General features: G+C 32.2%; 1 long non-coding RNA gene across 1 annotated transcript in view; it reads right to left on the reverse strand.

Annotated features, from left to right (window-relative positions):
- The window catches only part of LOC108366481 (uncharacterized), an 8453-nt gene extending 3445 nt beyond the window's left edge, over window positions 1-5008 (reverse strand). Inside the window, exon 1 of the long non-coding RNA XR_001848088.1 lies at window positions 4909-5008. This is a non-coding gene — a long non-coding RNA (uncharacterized LOC108366481). The remainder of the gene's footprint in view (window positions 1-4908) is intronic.
- Window positions 5009-5935: the final 927 nt, after the last annotated feature.

The following is a 5935-nucleotide window of genomic DNA, read 5'->3' on the forward strand; positions in this document are numbered from 1 at the left end:
TTTTTTTTCTTATTCCTCTTTGTACTTTTCGCATATTTGACATTTATCTCGACTGAGATGCCACATTTCATCATTTTAAATAAAAAGGAATAATCAGCTGTTTTTCGCTGTTAAGCAAGAGTTAGAGAATCACACAATTGTTAGTGCAAACGGCAAAAGTTGTTATGTAACCTAACAATTTTTTTATTGCTAAGAGTTACAGAATCGCACTACTGAATTGCAAATGAATATCGATGGTCCTCTGCAATAACGACACAACTCAAAACTCAAAAAAGAAAATCCCTTATTACTGTTAAGAGGCTTATGTCTCTAATCCTTGGCTAACCCATGTCTAATCCTAACTAAAGTAAGTAGTAAAGATTATACATGAATAAGATAACGATTAAAGACGCGTACGAGTTTTTATGTTTTGAATTTTCAATTGTGTCGTTATTGTAGAGGACCATCGATATATTTATGACAGGAAAAGGTTAAATATATATACTTTTGCAAAAAAACTGAAACTCAGTCGAAAACCGCAGTTTACGAACAGCTGTACCTTATCTATATTGTATATAAAAATCCCGTGTCACTGTGTTCGTTTACGATAATCTCTGAAATCGCTTAACCGATTTCAATCAAATTTTGTGGGTGTGTATTGTTGGTTCCAACTTAAAAGATAGGATTATTTTTAACTAGAGAAAAAATATATTGTTTTTTTTCATCGAAATTTTTTCCATGCCTCTCGTATCGTGCTTATCTCTCTATATATAAAAAATGTAGTGAAAAATGTATAGTAATTCATTAATTGAGAACGGTTGGACCGATTTGGCTACAATTTTTTTAGATGTTTTTTATTGCCAGGAGAAGGTTTTTACGAAAGACAATTTTGGGTAACCCTCCGGGAAACGCGGGAAATTGGAAAAATCGAAACTGAATTTTGTGTGCGATTCCTTCGGATTGGCTTTCGAAAGGAAAAAAAGGGAAATTTTTTAGTGGAAAACTCGGCAAAATCCGTAAGAACGCGAAAAATTTGATTTTTTACGACGAAATTTTGTATCTTATCGCATAATTTGATGATTTTAGACCACCATCGAGCCGCAAGGACTTCTTCCCGGTACAACGCTTTCGTTAGGTTATTTAAGATAGCAAAAGAGGATATGCCTTCTGTCGACCACAAAACCAAACGTGAACGTGAATTGCTGGCGAAAACGTTGGACCAAATGTTTCAATAAAAAAATTAAATTTGGGCGGGACGCAGTTCGCCGGGTCTGCTAGTATGATATGTAATAAAATACAAAAACTGTAGTGTTTCCTATTGATATTTTATGTTCAAAAGTAGTTAGTTACAAGTTAGTTACATCAAATGTGGAGGTAACCACCCTTGACTACATCTAATGCGGAGGTAAACCACCCTTGATTATTTCACGGCCAACGCCATAGAAATATAGCTAGCTTTCGTCAAAGAAAATATACAGATAATAAGTGACTTTTAGCTCCTGCCTTATCAACTTAAAGTTAGCTTATAGATACATTTCCTGCAGGGTAGTTGTATTCTGCCGCGTTCTCATCATTAAGCTGATGCCAGATACAACTTTGTGGCTTTCGTGACATTTATAACCTTGCCAGCAAAGCGCAAGACGCAAAAGGAATACCACAAGGAAACAATTTTGAATTGCTTTTTTGCTCGTGAAAATTGCGGTGGGTTTTCTATATTTAGTTTTAAAAATATCAGCAAAATACAATACACTGGTTTACAGCAAAAATGTTCTGTGGATGCCACTATCCAATTCCTATGTAGAATTGCTCGGTGATTCCGAAAATGGATAGGTTTTCAAGATATTTTCAATTTACCGTTATTCTGCTTAAAGCAAAAATTGGTGCGTTTTAATCACTTATATCGTACGAACCAATTTAATCATGTCCATATAAAATACGACAAATGAAAGCTAATAAAATTCTCTAAATTCTAAATTATAGTTTCCGACAAATTAATTAACCACTAATTTTTTTTTTATGAAAAAATGAATAAAATCATTAAAAATTATTCTCCTGTTATAATTTAAAAAAAAATTACAGGTTCTGTGCCAAATTTTTGGCTAAAGCTTATTCTGTGGCAAAAAAAGATCAAATTACTAATGAAGAATATCGATGAATAAATAAGAAATAATGAGTGGTCAAATGAAAATACGCAACGATTATTTGTATGAAACACGAGCAGAAAAGTGTGTTACTCTGGAATACGTGGCGTATGAGTAACTTTCTTTCCTGCTCATTTTTCATTAAAAAAAAATCTTTGCGCATTTTAATTTGATTATTTCTTATTTATCCATCGATTTTCTTCATTAGTAATTAGATTTTTTTTGCCACAGAATGCAGGCTTTAGCACAGATGTAAAAATTTGACACAGAACCTGCTATTTTTTAAATTTTTCTTGTGTTGAAGTTTGATTTCGTTCATTTTTTCATTAAAAAATAACAAAAATTGGAATGATTACTTAATTTTTCAGAAACTATCAGTCATATTCGAAAGTAATGTGTATATGGTTTATGGAGAATTTCATTAGATTTGATTTGACGTATCTCCTTTTAAAATTGTTAAATTGGTTCGAAAGATATACGTGATTAAGTGGAATCACTTTTTGTTTTGAGCTGAATAATGGTAAATTTGAAAGTATCTCGAAAACGAATCCATAGAAAAAAAAAACATAGAAATTGGATAGTGGCGTCTGGAGAAAAAAAAAACTAAACTAAAATTTGTGATCCAGTGATATAAAACCAGCTGATGATAAACGCGCGAAAAAAGATGGGAGTTGGCCATATTTTGACTTCGCGCTATGGCTAAAACGATCTATGTATCTAAGATGCTTCATGCATTTTAATATATGTATGTATTTCATCATATCTGTCAAAGCGAATCTGGCATCTGCGTACACGCGCGTGCTCGTTCCCTGATTTATTGATAAATTATTTTGCAAAACTATAACTAAAACGTGCGCGAGTTGACCTCAATTTTAGCACCTAAACTAATAGTCGGCTGGAAATTTGCAGCACTGCTACAATTTGGGTAAACAACTGCTGAAACTATGCGAATTCATCTGGCAACTTAAATTGTTTAAACAAACAATAAAAAAGAAAAAGTGGGGGTGGTCCACCTTCTTTCATTGATAATTATGTAATAGGGGTGGCGCACAGTGGGGCAAAAAGGTTGCTGTGGGCAAATGAATTTTGAGAGCCCAAATATGAACCGATTTCAAGTTTCATTTAATTAAATTTCGCGTCGATCTACTCATGTCGATTTTTTAAAAAAGCTTTGGTTTTTTATTTATTTATGTTGAAAAATGAAAGAAAAAAAGTTTTACGTTTGAATGCTTCCACTTTTTTGGAAAATACTTGAAATTAATTTCAAATATCTGCAATTCATTAAAAAAATATTCATAACCATTTTTCCATAGGATACGTTTAATTTAATAATAGGGGTATTGCAAAGCCCTTGCATGGTGCACAGATTGCACGGATTGCACGGTTAAAACCGGTTTTCGTATGGGACAGCTTTGCAAACCGTGCAATCCGTGCACCGTGCAAGGGCTTTGCAAGACTCAGAGAATACCCCTAATGTATTTCATTCGTTATCTGTACTAATATATATTTTAAAGTAGTTTTTTTCGCTTTTTTCCAATCGAAAAACTCGAGAACAGCTGTACCGATATTATTGAAATTTTAGACATCGAATTTATACCCTCAAAGGATGATAATAGAAGAAAAATAATTTCGATATATCGATAAATAATCGATAAAAAAATGTATAAATAATTAATAACAAAATCGATAGTAAAAATCGTTTAGAAAATCGATAAATAATCGATAACAATATCGATAACAAATTCGATAACAACATCGATAGCAAACCAATAATATCGATAACAAAATCGTTAAAAATATCGATTAAAAAATCGATAAAAATCAATAAAAATGCCGATAACAAAATTGACACAAATATCGACAAGTTCCGAAAATATCTATAATTATATGGATACAAATTTCGGTAATTTTGTTAAAAATATCGATAAAAACATCGATTATTATATCGATAAGTCCCAAGAATCCCGTAAATCTCTAAAATCCCAAAATAGTTCCCAGATTGAGTAACTGTGTCTCTATCTATATCCTTTTCTCTATAGTTATCCTTATTTTAATCTTACTTCCTCTATCTTCATCTTTATTTTTATCGGTATCCTCATCTTTTTCTTTATATTTGTCTTTGTTTTTACTTTTATGTTTATCATTTTCCTCATCTACAATGGTATTTACTACCAAATGAAAGAGAAAATTCTGTAGTATAAAAACATAAAAGTGTTTTGGTTTAAAATAACGAATATGTATTTCACGCTAATAAAGTTAGGAGGACGAAATTCGAGTATGTGGTCCTTAACACATAATTGCATAAATATTGCAAGTTTTCAAGGATGTTCATGGAAAAAATTTTTAAAGGACATTTTCCATACCCATTCGTTCTTATACATTCACAAATTTAATCCGTTTTAATTTTGAATGATTTTTTGAACTAATCATATCTTTAAAAGTACTTAAAAAAAAAATCCTGACGTCAGATAGAATAACTAAATGCGCTGTTTTACTATATTTTTCCCATAATTTCGGGAACATATTATTTTTATAGTGTATAAACTTTAATGTCGCACGGTATTATCAGTGTCAACTGAAATTAGAATAGATACAGCAAGTTACAATATATGTGAGTATGTTCTTTACATTAATTCATACGTTCATACAAATACATATACATACTTATATCGCACATTTAATAATATTGAGATGTAACTAAAAATTTACGTTTTTGGATATTACATTATGCACTTAATAAGCTTGATAAGAAGAATATGTCCAGTCTAACAGGTAATGTCTTTCTTACCTATCTTCTTGTATACCAACTGTACGAATTGATAAAACTTTGATTGAGTTTGCCCACAAAATTGAAATTTTAAAATGCTTCGTTATATAATTAAACGTGTCGATATGTACCTACATAAAAACCAAATACATATAAACTACCACTTTAATGGGAAGTAGAAAATTACAATTAAAAAATGGCTTACGCTCAAGATACTAAAACTAATTTTACGGCATACACACGCCTTCGACTGAAAATATTATTACTGTGTCAAGCAGAATATTTTAAAATACCTTGCAATAAAAACGACCAGCCCGGAAGGGATCCGGGATCACTCGCAAAGGAATATGCGCATTTGATCCCTTTATATGGCTGAACCGATCCCATTAGTTCAAGTAGTTATGTATGTCATATAAAGAGACTAACAGCCCTATTCCCATGCCAATGATAAAACTTAACGGCTGTCAATTGTTTTCCTACTGCGCCAAAATCTATGCCGCAAATTTATTTTAAGCACTCTAATGGTCACAATTGTCATTGTTAATGTTATAACCTACTGAGTACGCGACAACGGCGAAGCACTGTTTATATTACCCAGTATCGAAAATAATCACCGGTGACATCGTCACTAATGAGGATTTAGTGACATAGTCGCACTTGCTGTGAATCCTAAACGACATGAAGGTATACTCCTATCAAATACTTATAACAGACAATGTCTTGCAGCGGTCACTTTTAAAATGACCATTACAAGATACTGTCCCTTGAATGTCATTAGTGATCTGTGCATGACCAAGTCATGCAGATGACATCAACGACCAAATTACCATTTATATGAAAAAGTCATGAACGACTTCCATACAGACGGAGCTCAGAGTCATTTAAGACGTAACTTTTCCGTACAAGACTCTTAAGTGACTAATGCATGACATTCGCTACGGGGTAGTGGAATTCGCTCTTCTGTGTATTCGTTGTATCTTGTGTAATTGTAACTGAATGAGCGTGTGATTTGTTGTTGCTAGTGGTACAAAATATGGGATAAATTGTC

This window comes from Rhagoletis zephyria, unplaced genomic scaffold (assembly GCF_001687245.7).
Source record: "Rhagoletis zephyria isolate East Lansing unplaced genomic scaffold, Rhagoletis_zephyria_1.1 Rzeph_scaffold_02284, whole genome shotgun sequence".
NCBI lineage: Eukaryota > Metazoa > Arthropoda > Insecta > Diptera > Tephritidae > Rhagoletis > Rhagoletis zephyria.